This window comes from Desmodus rotundus, chromosome 3 (genome assembly GCF_022682495.2).
Source record: "Desmodus rotundus isolate HL8 chromosome 3, HLdesRot8A.1, whole genome shotgun sequence".
NCBI lineage: Eukaryota > Metazoa > Chordata > Mammalia > Chiroptera > Phyllostomidae > Desmodus > Desmodus rotundus.
In genome coordinates, this window is record NC_071389.1 from 149,454,588 (window position 1) to 149,472,835 (window position 18,248).

At 36.0% G+C, this 18,248-nt stretch overlaps 2 protein-coding genes and 1 pseudogene across 2 annotated transcripts in view; all 3 read right to left on the reverse strand.

Annotated features, from left to right (window-relative positions):
• The window catches only part of LOC112296808 (olfactory receptor 6C3), a 107,180-nt gene extending 94,589 nt beyond the window's left edge, over positions 1-12,591 (reverse strand). Inside the window, exon 1 of the mRNA XM_053921386.1 lies at positions 12,491-12,591. The gene's annotated coding sequence lies outside the window, so the exon portion shown is untranslated. The remainder of the gene's footprint in view (positions 1-12,490) is intronic.
• Positions 1-18,248, reverse strand: part of LOC128780561 (olfactory receptor 6C3-like) — a 100,755-nt gene that overhangs the window by 46,015 nt on the left and 36,492 nt on the right. The window lies entirely within an intron of this gene.
• LOC128780560 (olfactory receptor 6C3-like) overlaps positions 9,883-18,248 on the reverse strand; it is a 44,851-nt pseudogene continuing 36,485 nt past the window's right edge.

Genomic DNA, 18,248 nt, shown 5'->3' on the forward strand with positions numbered 1-18,248 from the left:
AACATTATTTAAAATTTTATGTTATGGAGAACCTGTTATTAAATAAATATATGTGGAAATTGCTTTAATATATGTGACCTTATCTTAACTTAAATGCATCTGCAAAGACCCTATTTCTAAATGTCATAATTACAGATTCCAGGAGAACATGAATCTTTGAAAGGAACAATCCAAACCCATCCAGTACCCAAAACAAAAACTTTTTCAACTAAATATAGTGGGATATTATTAGTTAATAACATTCTATAGGTTTCAGGTGTACAGTTCTGTAATACATCATCTGTACATTGCACTGTGTGCTCACTACCCAAAAGCTACTCTCCTTCTGACCACGTAGTTGACAAGCCAGTACTTCCAACAGTGATTTTAGACAATAACATACATCTCCATTGAGCATAGTAATGTGTGTGCTTTCTAAATTATTACAGAATCAGCTTCCTTTTTTTAATGCTTATATATGTTTAATGTCATATGTTTTAATATTGGGTTGGAGGATTTTTCATCATCATTTTAATTGTGTATAACAAAAGTACTTAATGTCACATAAAAGAAATAGTTAAGAAGCAGAAAATATTTGTATTTTAAATATATTTTTCCTGTCCTTGTTTTTATTTTAATGTTTCTACACATTCACTAAAAGATCCCTCCTTATGCACAGATCCATTGTATACCTTGTAAATTTGTTTCTTTTGTCACACTTAATCAGGCAGCAGAAGCAGACACCCTGGTTTCAAAGATTGGCTCTGTTGCTATGGCTCCCCAGGCTGACTATCCCCTTAGCAGATCTGAACTCAGGACTGTATTTTGCCATATATAATGGGCACGCAAGTTTTTGGCCCAAACATTTAGGAAAAAAATCTTTTGTTTTAGTTTTTAATTCAATTATTCCTCTACTTACAATTATATACATTTTGTTTTTGTATTATAAAGTAATTTAATATTTATTGTTGAACATATGGATATCATTATTGCTTTCTAGAGTTATGCTTTTCATGCATAAGCATAAATAAAATAATTAAAAACATATAGATACAGAATTAATACTACCCTTGTATAATGCGCATCCTTATTTTTCCCTCAAAATTTTGGGCAAAAATGTTTATGTCCTGATGCAACAATTTCATCCTGCAAAGAAGTACACTGCTCAATAAAACTTGCTTTGTGAAAGCTGTAGAAATACTTATCATTTGGATATTTTGATATTTAAAACCAGGTTTTTCTGATTTTCTTCAGTCGTGGGTTTTCAAATTCATTCAAACAAATCCAACATTTCTGTCAAATGTTCATGAACAATGGACTGCATGTACGAAGTCATCATAAAACTGAAGAAATGCAGTTTGGAAAGTTTTAGCAGTCTCTAAATTTGACCAGATTTCTAATCACATTAGAACTACCACATCCTCCTGTAGTCACGTTGTATCACATGGAAGCATTGTTGATTGAACTATTATTTGGAATGTAGGACTGTGGATGTCATATGAATGAAAGCTGTAAAGAAAAGCATATTTCTAAGGGGCAATTTAACAGTAAACACTTCATGTGGAAATGCCATGCTCTGGATTTTATCACCGAGTATTTGCAAACCACAGCAGCATATATGGACAACTAAAGTGGTGAACCTATGTAATCAACCTGATAAAATACTGTATCATTTGTACTGAAGTGGGCACTGCAGCCACACATAAAAGTACCACTGCAAATAAACCAAGTGAGACAGGCCACAGAAAAACAGATGAACACGTGTCTTAGTCTTCCAGCTGGTCTGTTTCTCAGATGTCATGGTCTCACTCTTTTTAAAAAACAAATTTCTACAGTTCTCCAATAAATGTTACTGCTGGGAAAAGATTCTCACTTTTTAAATGCCTTTACCACCTAGAGAGTAAGAGCCACTTTAAATGGGGTTTTATTTTCTCATATTTTTCTGATATTTGAGTTGATATTTTTTCCTTTGAATCATACTCTCTTTCCTGTATTAATGTTTTTGGTAGCTTACAGTATTCATGCCTTAAAGAAGTTTTTATTTTTGCTAGTTTATGTAAAATCTTATGATATCAGAACGGATGGGGGCTTTAGCATTATCTAATTCAAATGTCTTATTTTGTAGATGAGGAAACTGAAGATCCAAAAGAATAGTTTCCTCCAGTCAATAATGACAGAGGCAAGATCACAACTCATATTTTTGAGGCACTCAGCATCTAGTCAATGGATTACAGTAGAATACTTTCTGGATGAAAATAACTTAGTTTTTTAACATTTGGAAATTCTTCCAGGTGTATTTATCTTTTATTTTTACTTTAGAAGTAAGTGGTTCTCAAAAAATGTTCTGTTTTTGGTGAAATGTGCTTCATATTAAAAGACCCTATGACCATCCATAACGTGAGCTCCAGAGACAATTCCTTTCCTCCTCTACTTACACTTTCTGGCTCTGCAACTTCATTTGTGAAGATGTGGCTTTGAGAACCTGGTGGGAGTGCAGACTGGTGCAGCCACTGTGGAAAACAGTATGGAATTTCCTCAGAGAAATAAAAATGGAACTGCCTTTCGACCCAGCAATACCAATTTTGGGATTATACCCTAAGGATCCTGAAACACTGATCCAAAAGAACCTCTGCACCCCAATGTTCATAGCAGCACAATTTACAATAGCCAAGTGCTGGAAGCAACCTAAGTGCCCATCAGTAAATGAGTGGATCAAAAAACTGTGGTACATTTGCACAATGGAAAGTACACAGCATAAGGAAATAAAGTGGTGGCTAGTATTGTTGAAGGGTTATCGCTATTTCTATCTATGGTTCTGAAAAAAAGGCCTAGAAAACCCAGGCATATAAACTTTTTCAAATACGATGTCAGAGCAAGCAACCTTAATAGTTGATATAGGAAGTAGGCATTTAGAGACTTCTTAATATTTGTTGATTAAATTAACAAATATTTTTAGTCAATGCTACCCTACAATGAGCCTTTTGGTAACCAATAATGAACAAACTGTCATCTTTTGTTGAGAAATGCTCATAGTCCATTAATAAAGCCAAGAAAAATGAAATTTCAGTAAATTGTGAAAATTTCTACCATATTGGTAAGCATCCTGCACTGTTCCCCGAGGCCCATGTGATCCTCTATGACTGTAAACTTCAAGAATACAGGTCCAGTGATATAGCTGGAGGAAAAAAAGGCAACTTGAGCATGACAACTGCAGCACAGGATACCTAACATCATAGGGATGCAGGGCATGATGTACATGAAAGAGCTTTGATTACTAAGAATCCAAAGATTTACTGTGACTCAGACCAGACTGATGAAGTAATCACTAGGTAATGCCTATGAGTGAGAAAGTGAATTATCCACCACATATTCTATAGTCATGACTGAGATTAGTGTTGTGGATAAGTCAGAGCTCCAAAAAGTGCAGAGATAGCCACTCTACAGGTGTGAGGTGGTATCTCATTGTGGTTTTAATTTGCACCTCTCTGATGGCTAGTGATGTTGAGCACCTTTTCTGATGTCTCTGGGCCCTCTGTATGTCCTCCTTGGAGAAGTGTCTGTTCAGGTCCTTTGCTCATTTTGTAATTGGATTTTTTGTCTTCCTCATGTGGAGCTGTGTGTGTTCTTTATAAATTTTGGCGATCATTTCCTTGTCTGAGGTATCATTTGCCACTATATTTTCTCATGTGGTTGGTTCCCTTTTCATTTTACTGCTGTTTTCTTTAGCCTTGCAGAGCTTTTTATGTTGATGAAGTCCCATTTGTTTATTCTTTCCTTTATGTCCCTTGCTCTAGGGCACATATTGGTGAAAACATTGCTGCATGGAATATCTGAAGTTCTCCTGCCTATATACTCCTCTAGGACTTTTATGGTGCCCACAACTTATATTTAAGTTTTTTTATCCATCTTGAGTTTATTTTTGTGTATGGTGTAAGTTGGTGATCAAGTTTCTTTTTCTTTTCTTTCTTTCTTTCCTTTCCTTTTTTTTTTTGCACGTAGCTGTCCAGATCTCCTAACAAACATGATTACTGAAGAGGCTATTTTTACTCCATTTTATGCTCCTGCCCCCTTTGTCAAATATTAACTGACCATAGACACTTGGGTTTATTTCTGAGCTCTCTATTCCATTCCATTGATCTGTTTGTCTGTTCTTATGCTAGTACCAGGTTTTTATGATTACAGTGGCCTTGTAATATACTTTGATATTAGGAATTGTGGTCCCTCCTACTTTGTTGTCTTTCTCAAAATTGCTAAGAGTGCTGGCAAGGCTGTCAAGGAAAGGGAACCTTAGTACATTGTTGGTGGGAATGAGGACTGGTGCAACCATTGTGGAAAACAGTATGGAATTTCCTCAAAAAGGTAAAATGGGGCTACCTTTCAACACAGCAATACTACTGCTGTGATTACACCCTAAGAATCCTGAAACACCAATTCAACAGAAGCTATGCACCCCAATGTTCATAACAGCACAATTTACAAGAGCCAAGTACTAGAAACAACAGCCTAGATGCCCATCAGGAAACGAGTGGATCAAAAAACTGTGGTAAATTTACACAATGGAACACTATGCAGCAGAAAGAAAGAAGGAACTCCTACCCTTCATGACAGCATGGTTGGAATTGGAGAGCATTATGCTAAGTGAAATAAGCCAGGTGGTGAAAGAGAAATACCGTATGATCTCACCTATGAGTGGAACCTAATCAACAAGACAAACAAATGAGCAAAATAGAACATGAGACATAAAGAAGAAATAAAGAAGAAACTGCCAGTTACAAGAGGGTAGGGGAATAACCGGGGAATGATGGGGAAGTGTTTCAAGGAACATGTATAAAGGACATGTGGAGAAAGCCAACTGTGTTTGCAGGGAGGATTGAATGTGGGAGGTGGGGGTCAATAGGATGGGGAATAGTAATGGGGAGGAAATGAGAACTGTAACTAAACAACAATACAAAATAATAAAATATTTTTAAAACAATTACAGAGTCTTGCCCATAGGAGACTGAATTTCCTTGCAGGTGTATATCACATCGGAAATTACCAATAGGAGAGTTGGCAATTCTGACTTTCTTTGCTAAAGTGATTTTCTGTCTCTAAGTTTAGAAATTCAAGCCTTTAGAATTAAATTTATTGGGGTGACATTGGTTAATAAGATTATTTAGGGTTCATGTGTACAATTCTATGATATTTCATCTGCATATTGCACTGTGTGCCCAGCGCCACCGTCAAATCTTCTCTCACCACATATTTGACCCCTTTTACCTTTTACTATTCCCCCAACTCCACTTCCCTCTGGTAACCACCACACTGTTGTCTGCGTCTATTAGTTTTAATTCCAAAAGAGTAATTGTCATCTGAATGTTTAGTTTTCTGTGATACAAAATCCTCATAAGCCAAACCTGGCATTTTGGGATGGACTCATGGGGTATGTTTGTGAAAGAACAAATTATCTAAATAGCATTTTATTCTGCAATTCTAAATTTTTCTTGCATATGTTTATTTTGCAAGGTTTTTCCCCTTCCCAGAGAATTGGTACCATGGTTTATCTGGGGAGCATAACTCTGATTGGAATCACTGTTGTGATGTTTGTCAGCCCCATATAAGTTCCTATGAATATTTATATTTCATACTTTAAAAGAAAGAAAAATCATATTCACTTAAAGAGACAAGTCTTGAGGAGAACCAAGATGGCGGCGTAGGTAGACACACTGCGCCTCCTCGCACAACCAGAACTGACAGAGAACCGAACAGCAAGGGGGACCAACACCAAGGAAATAGAAAATAAACATTCATCCAGACTGGTAGGAGGGGCGGAGACGGGCACCGGGGCGGAGAGGACTCTCGTGGTTGTGGCGGGACTGAGACTGGCGGAGTGTGGGACAAATGGCGCAGGCAGTCCAAGCACTAGCAGACCCTGCGACCCCACATTTGCACAGATAAGCCCAGAGGGCCGGACTCAGAGTGGCAGAGAACGGGGCAGGCAGAGCAGCGGGTAGCACCCCGAGGCACCACATTCGCCCATAGATAAACCGGACAAACGGCAGGGAGCGAAGCAGACCGCGTAACCCAGGGCTCCAGCTCAGGGAAATAAAGCCTCAAACCTCTGATTGAAAACGCCCCTGGGGGTTGGGGCGGCAGCAGGAGAGACTCCCAGCCTCACAGGAGAGGTTGTGGGAGAGACCCACAGGGGCCTAGAGTGTGCACAGGCCCACTTACTCGGGAACCAGCACCAGAGTGGCCCAGTTTGATTGTGGGTAGCGGAGTGAAACATTGAAAGCCGGAGGAGAGTGAGGCGGGCGCCATTGCTCCCACTTGGCCCCTCCCCCACGTACAGCGTCACAGCACAGCAACCAGCGTTACCCCGCCCCGGTGAACACCTAAGGCTCCGCCCCTTAAAGTAACAGACGCGCGAAGACAAAAAAAAAAAAAAAAAAAAATGGCCCAAATGACAGAACACTTCAAAGCTCCAGAAAAAATACAACTAAGCGACGAAGAGATAGCCAACCTATCGGATGCACAGTTCAAAGCACTGGTTATCAATATGCTCACAGACTTGGTTGAATCTATTCGAAAAACAGATGAAAAAATGAAGCCTATGCTAAGAGAAACAAAGGAAAATGTTCAGGGAACCAATAGTGATGAGAAGGAAACTGGGACTCAAATCAATGGTGTGGACCAGAAGGAAGAAACAAACATCCAACCAGAAAAGAATGAAGAAACAAGAACTTGGAAAAATGAGGAGAGGCTTAGGAACCTCCAGGACACCTTGAAACGTTCCAACATCCGAATTATAGGGGTGCCAGAAGGAGAAGAGGAAGAACAAAAAATTGAAAACTTATTGGAACAAATAATGAAGGAGAACTTCCCTAATCTGGCGAAGGAAATAGGCTTCTGGGAAGTCCAGGAAGCTCAGAGAGTCCCAAAGAAGCTGGACCCAAGGAGGAACACGCCAAGGCACATCATAATTACATTACCCAAGATTAAATGCAAGGACCTACATCCAAGATTACTGTATCCAGCAAAGCTATCATTTAGAATGGAAGGGAAGATAAAGTGCTTCTCAGATAAGGTCAAGTTAAAGAAGCTCATCATCACCAAGCCCTTATTATATGAAATGTTAAAGGGAGTTACCTAAGAAAAAGAAGATCAAAAATAGGAACAGTAAAAATGACAGCAAACTCACAGTTATTAACGGCCACACATAAAACAAAAACGAGAGCAAACTAGGCAAACAACTAGAACATGAGGGTTGTCATTAGGGGAGTGGGAGGGGGAGAGGGGGGGAAAGGTACAGAGAATAAGTAGCATAGATGAGAGGTGGAAAATAGACAGGGGGAGGGTAAAAATAGTGTAGGAAATGTAGAAGCCAAAGAACTTATAAGTATGACCTATGGACATGAACTATAGGGGGGGAATGTGGGAGAGAGGGGGTGGGCAGGATGGAGTGGAGTGGGGGGGAAATGGGACAACTGTAATAGCATAATCAATAAATATATTTAAAAAAAAAAAAAGACAAGTCTTAGATGGATAGGTAAAACATTTCCCTTTAAAACAATATTCACATTATAAAAGTGAGTATTGGTTTATAGAATTATTATTTTGTGCATAATAAGTTGAATCAGTAAAATAGCTTATCGAAAGGAATTAATTATTACTGGTTGTTTTCTGTGTCTTTTCATATGATTCACCATCACTTCTCTAATTTTTACAACTGTTATTTGTGATAATAACTGTCTCAGCCCAGAATAGACATTTATTATATGTTTGTTTAGTATTTATTTGTTATTATATTAATTTATATTTATTATTTTACCTGTGAATTCTTACTGAACTACTGCAAATGTTGTGAGCAAACCTATCTTTTATATTGATATAGCACTTGGTATGTTTATAAAAAAGTAACTCATACCTGTTTACCTTTCTATCTGTTACCTGAAATCCTACAGGCTGAAGATGGGATATTATATTAATCCAAATGACTAGCATGTGCCTGCAACTTAGTTGTTTAATAATAGACAACAATGTGGTAATTGTGGTAAAGGGGACTAAGTGGGTATGGAAAAAATACAATATTCACAATCATGTGAGAATTAGAAGAAATTGTCTGCAAGATTCTGATTCTGCTTATATGAAGCTGTTAATGTCCACATATAGATATTAAGGAAAAATACGGCATGGAAACTCTTATTATTTACAAGGTATCATCTTAGAGTATTCAATATATAGTATTGTTATTGGTTTTCTTTGTTTTGTTCATGGACTTAATTTGAGAAATATCCATCAGTGTTGCCTGGATATAGAATAGTCAGTGTTTGAAATAGTGTAACACCTCCTAGAAATCTAGACTGTGGTCACTAGTATCAATTCTTTCAAATAGACCTGAGGGAATAATAGACAGCAGTACATGATAAAACTGAAATGATGATCAACCCAGGATTCCCAATGCAAGTTGGGGCTACAGGGAATCGTACTGGAGAGAGTTTTGATGACCATTGCAATTCAATTCCAAGTAACCTTTTTTTAAAAAAAAATTTAGGAAATAATATGATTTTTGTAATACACAAGTTAATGACCAAGAAAGAGAATAAAAGTGAAAACTAAGATGGCCAACAAGGTTTATCAAATGCTTGTGATTCAAGGTTAACATGAACGTTTACAATTGTGCAATTGACCACAATTCTGCTAGGAGAGTCGGAAAGACTGACATTTGGTCAACATTACCTGTCCCATAGGCCACTTATATCTAAACTGTTGCACTTATCAAATTAAATTTTAATTATATTATTTTTCTTTGTGTTAGAATATCAGATAACTTAGGGCAAGGATCACTCTCTTTCATCACTACATCCCCAGCACCTGTCAGAAGTAAGTAAGACCTGAATGAGGTCACCACATATTAAAAGTCCCTTAGCAGTTCTGATATTTAACATAAACTTCTACTCATAATGATTACTAGTGAAAACCAGTGTAAAAAATCAAAGAAATACTATTAGTCTGGATTTTGAGGTTAAAGAAAAGTGATTTAAATGCCAGTTTGCATGTTACGATCTCTGTGACAATGAACTCTCAACCTCAATTTCCTGATGTTCGTTCACTTATAAATTAGAAATAATAATGCTCATGTTCTAAGAGGTTTTATAAAATATGTAATATAGTCTTCTAATAAAAATAGTGTGTAGAATATTATCAAAGGATGTTATTTCTCTTCCCTACTTCCCAAATCTCTAAAGTCCTCAGTTCTAGATGCTCCAGTTAAAGCTCCGTTCTCTAGAAAGTTGAATTGTTATCAGTTTATCACAGTTTCATGCATTTTACTTGATATATTTTACATTGTATTTTCTCTACTAATATTTTAATTTTTAGAGGTAGTTAATCTAACTAATGAAAAATACCTCTGACTAAAGAGGAATAATAATTGTAGATACCTCATAAAGTAATTTGCAGGATTCAATGAACCAATACAAAGCAAACAATTGCTCTGGCATATAGTAATTGCTGAAAGAATTTTATTTTATTTTCTACCTTTCCTCCTCTTCCTTCTTCTCCTTCTCATTATATCAATAGCATAAATAATTTTAATATACATGAGTTTAAAATCACTTAATATATTTATGTAGGTGTTTAGATTTTGTTCCCAAGCCCCTGGTGATGGTGACTATTTGATTTCATTCAAATGCCACAGAAAATCTAAATTTTCTATTAACATTCATTTCTATTACCTGGTAAGAATGAAAAGTTCAGAATTTCAAATCTATCCCGGCATCTTACCATCAAACTAAATGCTCTGTCTCTCTTCAAAAGTAAATGCCTTCTACTGAAAATCCTAACCAGTAAGCCAGAAGTTTTTACTTCGTCCAAGTGCATTTGAATAAAACATTTGAATTTACAGAATATTCTGAAGCAATATTCAGCTTTTTCAAATTTACGGAGTTCAACATTTAGGAAATTTAATATGAGCATATGAAAGGAAAAATAACTGTAATGAAGGAAAGAGTGTTTTGAGAGAGTATGAATAACCGAAATCACTGATTAGAATTTTATTCTTTTAATGCTACTAGTACTTTCATTTACCAGAGAAAAAGATAACCTTTTGAATAGCATCCTTAAAGGCTTGCTTCACTTGCTGGTTCCTCAAGGTATATATAAACGGATTCATCATGGGAGCAACAGAAGTATTCAGAATAGCTACTCCTTTGGTCAAAGATGCCTTTTCTTTTGCTGAGGGATTGGCATACATGAATATGCAGCTTCCATAAGAGATGGAAATGACAATCATGTGAGAGGAGCATGTCGAAAAAGCCTTTTTTCTCTGGCTGGCAGAAGGCAGTTTTAGAATTGTTCTAGTGATGAGCGTGTAGGATAGAATTATTAATGCCAAAGTGAAAAGCAGGATCACTATTGCAGAGTAAAAACCAATCACTTCCAGGAGCCAGGTGTCTGAGCAGGATAATTGCAAGAGGGGAAAATAGTCACAGGCAAAGTGGTCAATGACATTGGAGCCACAGTAATCTAATTGGAGAAAAAGAATTGCAGGTGGGAAGATATTTAAGAATCCTGCCAGCCAAGCACAGAGGACAAGCACTATGCAGACTCTGTTGTTCATGATGACAGTGTAGTGCAGGGGTTTGCAGATGGCCACGTAGCGGTCATAGGACATGGCAGTTAGAAGATAAAATTCAGTTATACCCATGAAGATGAAGAAAAACAATTGAGCTATGCAATTATTGTATGAAATCGTTTTGTCTCTGGTGATAATTGTGCCCAAAAATCTAGGAATACAGACGGTTGTAAAGGATATTTCTAATACAGAGAAGTTCCTGAGGAAGAAATACATAGGGGTCTGTAGATGAGAATCCACCAAGGTGAGAGTGATGATGGTCAAATTTCCAGAGACACTTAATATATGTGTGATGATTAAGAAGAGAAAATCACAGTCTGAAGCTCTGGATCATCTGATAGTCCTAGAAGAATGAATTCTGTGGGTACTGTGTGGTTTCTCATCGTCAATGCTTTCCCCCTCTGTAGAACAGAAAATACATGTTTCCCCTACAGAACATAGAACAGTTAAAACAAAATTGATGACAGAGTATAAAATTTTAAAATATCTATGATGATAAATTATGAAATTCCAAACACAGTTCTCTTCAGCCACTCTCTCTCAAATAAAGTTTTTTATTTGACCTTACAATCAAGTAATGACTATTAGCTGAAGTCAAATATAACCTTTCCTTTGAAAATATACATACCATGGAAAAGAGCTTGTGCTAACACTTAAACAAAATCTATTCCTTCCAATGTTTCTTTAAAGTAACCTTGTGATTATCCTTTAAAATATCCTTTATCTCCTTTTAAATATGTGAAAATATTCTAATTGATCTTTTTCTATTTCTCAATATTATAAAAAATAATCTAAATTGTGGACAATCTAAATAACAGAGCTTAAAAGTTTACAGAGGTTAGTTTGGCCCATCATCACATTTTATATTTTGAGGATTACATAGTTTAGGACACTTTTACAAAGTGAAACAACTAGTCAACACAATAGTCATGTCACCCTAGAGCATACCTGTTTATCCATGGGAACACTTTGCTGGCACTCTGTTCCACGTTACTTTCTTAAGGGTTTGATTGGTGCTATTAGTCTCTCCACCTCATTTTCCCCTTTCCTGATAGAAAGGTCAGAACAAGAAAGGTAAACTTCTGTTATTAAAATAAATAATCACCTAGAAACAGTTTAATATATAAAAATTCACAATTCCGTTTTTTTGTTTTCATTATTGCTATAGCCTAGAAACAAGTGGACTAAATAGCACTTACTGAGGAGATATTCTTTCTAGTAGGAAATAATCCTATTAGAATCTTATTTGTCTAGTAGAATACCATTGCACTTAGCAAAGTATAACTGAACAACCCAAAGCTTATTTCTGAGTTCATGCTTTAGGACTCCATGAATAGTTTTCTTGGTAGTAAACAATTATTTAACTTTTAATATTGAAAGGGATATAAATCCACAAATACCTATGGAAATAATATTTTAAAACATTTGAATAATGTAGAATATTATATTGAAGAATAACAAATTTACTTACTTCTTGCCTCTTCTTGATGATTTAGCCTCAAATTTAATTGTCTAATTGGCTTAAATATTTACATAATTTCAGAGCTGATAAACTGAGTTAAAAATTTATTTGAATTTTCATTGTACTATCAGATCAAATGTGGTGGTTTAACTTTCTCAAGGTAACATAGTTCTCTTTGTTCTTAGACTAGTAATATTTGATAGTATCCATTATTCCTGGCATTATAAAATTTTTGGAACATTTTATTATCATACAGCTCATTCCTGCTTTTTGTCTTTCAGCCAAGATCCATGCACTAACTCAGTTACACCTGGTTGTAGACGGAAATAAAAAACATTTGTTGAAGATTTTCTTTGTATTTATGCAAATATTTGAAATAAATATTTTATAATTCTATGATTATATATCTATAATATCATATAGTTTTTCCTTACAATTCAGAGACTGTGATATTTTCTGTTTTAAAAAATAGAAAATAGGAATGTTCTTCTCTATATATGTCACAGAGGTAGAGCTGGACTTATTTTATGTGTCTTTTTTGTTAGCTCAGGGGAGTTCATTAAGTAAACAGAGTGCCAAGGAAAGGCATCATTAAAAGATATGAATGAATCATGTTTATAATATTGATAAAAGTTAATAAACAAAGTGATTGAGGTAATGAGGAAAATATATAAACAAGATGTGATAATGAGTGTATAAAGTTTGATTTAGAATATAACTCTTCTATGATTGTATAAGGGGTTCATATTTTTCTCATAGAAATCTGGACTTAACCTCAAGAGTTCTTTACTATGCCAGAATGAAATGATAGCTAACACTATTTTGAATTTCTAGTATTACTTATCTTCTGAAATGGAAAACATATTGAAAACCGATAAGAAGTTTATCCCAATAGGACTCTGAGTTCAGGGAAACCTTTCCCATGGCCTATGACTAATATTATAGCAATATTTGCTATGAGTTGCTGACTATGTTCCTTCACCATATCATTTACTTTCATTAAATCCTAACATTAACATTTTTTGCCTATATTTGCTATATGACATCTTCTCATTGTGAGAATATTTATAAACCAAGGATATAAATATTTGGAAATCAGGCATTCGATATATTTAACTTGTTTATTTCCACATTTTCTGCAATGAAAGATGCAAATTTTATAACTAGAATATAATACTCATTTACTATATATATATGCATGTGTAATGTGAACTTTCCATTTAGCAATTTAGCCATATTTTCTTCACATTGTAAATATGAACATAAAGCATGTGTGCACTTAATGCTGGGGTTGAAAATTCTTTATACACATGAAAGATGAGCATATAAGTTCTTTGGCTTCCCTACTGCCTGTATTGTTCTTAACATCCCCCCTGTCTGTTTGGTACCTACCCAGTTATGCTTATAAATTTCTTTACTTAGCCCCTATTCTGCCCCTTCCTCCTCCCAACTGATAACCCTCCAAATGATCTCCACATCTATGATTCTATTCCTGTTCTAGGTTTATTTAGATTGTTTTTGTATTTTTTTAAGATTCAGTTGTTCATAGCTGTGAGTTTGCTGTCATTTTAATATTCATAGTTTTGATCTTTTTCTTTTTCTTAAGTAAGTCCCTTTATTTTTTTATTTCCTTTTTAATTGTTTTAATTTTTTAAATTGTTGTTCAAGTACAGTTGTTTCCATTTTCACCCCAATATGTCCCATCCTTGCTTCTGCCCCTCAAACCTACCCCATGTTGGTTTTGTTCATGTGTCCTTTATACATGTTCCTTGATGACCTTTCCCCTTCTTTCCTCTGTTATACCCCTTCTACCTCCCCTCTGTTTACTGTCAGTTTGTTCTTTATTTCAATGTCTCTGGTTATATTTTGCTTGCTTGTTTGTTTTGTTGACTAGGTTCCACTTATAGGTGATATGATAAGGTATTTGTCTTTTGCCGCCTGGCTTATTTCACTTAGCATAATGCTCTCTAGATCCATCCATGCTGTCACCAAGGGCAGGAGCTCCTTCTTCCTTTCTGTTGCGTAGTATTCTATTGTGTAAATGTAACTGATTTTTTTTTATCCACTCATTTATTGGTGGTACTTAGGTTCCTTTAGCACTTGGCTACTATAAATTGTGCTGTTATGAATGTTGGGGTGCATAGGTTCATTTGAATTGGTGTTTCCAGAACTTTACGGTATACACCCAGCTTTGGTTTTGCTGGGTGAAAAGCAGTTCCATTTTTAATGTTTGAGGACATTCCATACTGTTTTCCACAGTAGCTGCATCAGTCTGCATTCTCACCAACAGTGCACTAGGGTTCCCTGTTCTCCACAACCACTCCAGCACTTGTTTTTTGATCTGTTTATGATAGCCATTCTGACCGGTGTGAAGTGGTATGTCGTTGTGGCCTTAATTTACATCCCTCTGATGGCTAGAGATGCTGAACATCCTTTCATGTGTCTCTGGGCCCTCTGTATGCCCTCCTTGGAGAAGTGTCTGTTCAGGTCCTTTGCCCATTTTTTTAATTGGGTTTTTTGTCTTCCTGGTGTGAAGTCGTGTGAGTTCTTTCTATATTTTGGAGATCATTTCCTTGTCTGAGGTTCATTTGCAAATATATTTTCCCGTATGGCTTGTTCCCTGTTCATTTTATTGCTCTTTTCTTTGGCTGTGCAGCAGATTTTATTGTGATGAAGTCCCATTTGTTTATTCTTTCCTTTATGTCCCTTGCTCCAGGGGGCATATCAGTGAAAAAATGCTGTGTAGAATATCTGTGATTTCTTGCTTAAGTTCTCTAGAACTTTCATGTTGTCAAAACTTATTAAAGTCTTTTTTCCACCTTGAATTTATTTTTGCGTATGATATAAGTTGGTGATCGAGTTTCATTTTCTTACATGTAGCTGTCCAGATGTCCCTACACCATTTGTTGAACAGGCTATTTTTACTCCATTTTATGCTTCTACCCCCTCTGTCGAATATTACTTGGCCATAGAGACTTGGGGTTATTTCTGGGCTTTCTGTTCTGTTCCATTGGTCTATGTGTCTGTTTTTATGCCAATACCGGGTCGTTTAGATTACAGTGGCCTTGTAATACAGTTTGATATCAGGAATTGTGATCCCTCCTCCTGCTTTATTTTTCTTTCTCAAAATCACTGCAGCTATTCAGGGTCACTTATGGTTCCATATAAATTTTTGAAATGTTTGTTCTATAGCTGTCAAATATGTCATGGGTACTTTAATAGAGATTGTGTGAAATTGCTTTGGCTAGTACGGACCTTTTAATGTTAATTCTTCCTACCATGAACAACCTATATGCTTCCATTTATTTGTGTGTTCCTTAATTTCTTTCTTCAGTGTTGTGTAGTTTTCTGAGTACAGGTCTTTCACCTCCTTGGTAAGGTTTATTCCTAGGTATTTTATTTTTCTTGTTGCTATAGCAAATTGGATTTTTCCCTTGATTTCTGATTCCAACATTTCATTGTTGGTTTATAAAAGTGCCTTAAATTTCTGATTATTGACTTTGAATGCTGCTGTTCTGCCAAATTCACTTATTAGGTCAAGAAGTTTTTTGGTGGAGTCTATAGAGTCTTCTATGTACACTATCATAACATCTGCAAACAGTGACAGTTTTATTTCCTCCTTTCCAATTTGGATGCTTTTATTTCTTTTTTCTGTCTGATTGCTGTGACTAGAACTTCCAATATATGTTGAATGGAAGTGGTGAAAGTGGACACCCTTGTCTTATTCCTGATCTTAGGGGGAAGCTTTAGTTTTGCCTCTTGAGCATGATTTTGGCTGTAGGTTTCTCATATATGGCCTTTATCATGTTGAGGTGTGCTCCCTCTACTCCCACTTTGCTGAGTGTTTTTATCATAAATGGGTGCTGTTCCTTATCAAATGCTTTTTCCACATCTATTGATATGATAATGTGGTTGTTGTTTTTCTTTTTGTTTATATGATGTATTACATTTATTGCTTTGCTAATGTTGTACCATCCTTGCATCCCTGGGATGAATCCCAGTTGATCATGGTGTATGATCTCTTTAATGTATTGGTGGTTGTGGTTTGCCAACATTTTGTTGAGGATTTTAGCATTTATGTTCATCAGTGATATTGGCCTGAAGTTTTCTTTCTTTCTTGTGTCTTTATCCGCTTTTGGGATTAGGATGATGCTGTCCTCATTAAAAGGATTTGGGAGTCTTCTGTTTTCTTGGATTTTTGGATTTTTTTCAGAAGCATAGGTGTTAGTTCTTCATTAAATGTTTTGTAAAATTCTCCTGTGAAACTGTCTGGTCCAGGGCTTTTGTGTGATGGGAGTTTTTTTTATTGCTGATTTGCTTTCATCAACTGTTATCTGTTCAGGCTTTCTGGTTCTTCCTCATTCAGTTTTGGAAGATTTTTTTTTTCTAGAAATTGGTCCATTTCACCTAGGTTTTCAAATTTCTTGGCATACAGTTCTTCATAGGAATTTCTTATACTCCTTTGCATTTCTGTGGTATCAGTTGTAATCTCTCCTCTTTTATTTCTGATTTTGTCTATTTGGGTTCTCTCTTTTTTTCTTGATGAGTCTGCTTAAAGGCTTGTCAATTTTGTTTATCTTTTCAAAGAACCATCTCCTGGATTTATTTATTCTTTGAATTGTTCTTTTAGTCTCTATGCTGTTTAATTCTGCTCTGACCTTGGTTATTTCCTTCCTTCTACTTGCTCTGGGCTGTCTTTGTTCTTGTAGATGTAGGGTTAGATTGTATATTTGAAATGTTTCTGTCATTTTAGTTAAGCTTGTGTCACTATGAACTTCCCTCTCAGGACTAACTTTCCTGTGTCCCATAAGTTAATGACTTTGTGTGTTCATTTTCATTTGTTTCCAAATTCTTTTTGATTTCTTACTTAATCTCTTATTAACCCATTCATTGTTCAATAGCATGCTATTTAATCTCCATGAATTTGAGTGTTTTTGAACGTTTTCCTGAGGTTAGTTTCTAGTTTCAGGCACTTAGGGTATGAGAAAATGCCTGATGTGATTTCAATTTTCTTAAATTTTTTGAGGCTTGTTTTGTATCCTATGATGTGGTCTATCTTTGAAAATGTTTCATGTGCATTGGAAAAGAATGTGTATTTTGCTTCTTTGGGATGAAAATTTCTATATATATCTGTTAAGACCATTTGATCTAGGGCATTGGTCAATGCCACAATCTATCCATTTTTGACAGTGGGGTGTTAAAATCCCACTGTATAAGTGTGTTGTTATCTACATATTTTTGAAGTCCTCCAAGATTTTGCTTATGTATTTAGGGACTCCTATGTTCAGTGCACATATGTTTACAATGGTTATGTCTTCTTGATGGAATTTTCCCTTGAGTATTATGAGTGTACTTCAGTGTCTCTTTTTAAAAAAAAATTTTTTTATTGTTATTCAATTACAGTTGTATGTCTTTTCTCCCCATCCCTCCACCCCACCCCAGCTGAACCCACCTCCCTCCCTCACCTTCAGTGTCTCTTTTTATGGCTTTTGTTTTGAAGTCTATTTTGTCTGATATAAGTACTGCACCCCAGCCCCCTTTTTTTTCTTCCTGTGCATTTGCTGGGTTTATTTTTTCCCAACCCTTCACTTTCAGTCTGTGTAGGTCCGCTTTCTGAGGTGGGTCTCTTCTAGGAAGTATATGTGTGGGTCATTTTTCATGTCAATTCACCTACCCTATGTGTTTTGATTGGAGCATTTAATCCATTAACATTTAAGGTTATTATTGATAGATACTTACTCATTTTCCCCATTTGTACGTGTGTTCCCCTTTCTCTCGCTCTTTTCCTACCTCTTCATACAGCAGTCCCTTTAGTATCTCCTGCAATGCTTGTTTCGGGGAGGAGTATTCTTTTAGCCTTCTTTTGTCTGGGAAACTCCTTATTTCACCATCCATTGCAATTGAGAGACTTGATGGGTAGAGTAGTCTTGGTTGCCCACCTTTGCTTTTCATTAGTTGGAATATTTCTTGCCATGCTCACCTGGCTTGCAGTGTTTCTGTTGAGAAATCAGCTGCTAGTCTTATTGTAACAGGGTGCAGCTGGGGCCCTCCCAAAAGAAGGATTTGTAATGGGGTCTAGAACTCAGAGTGTCCAGGCAATATTAAAAATATAGGATGTCCTCACCCTGTAAGTCTGAACTGGGTGATGGGACACATGGAGTAGGGCCATTGAGTTATTTAGCATATCAATAG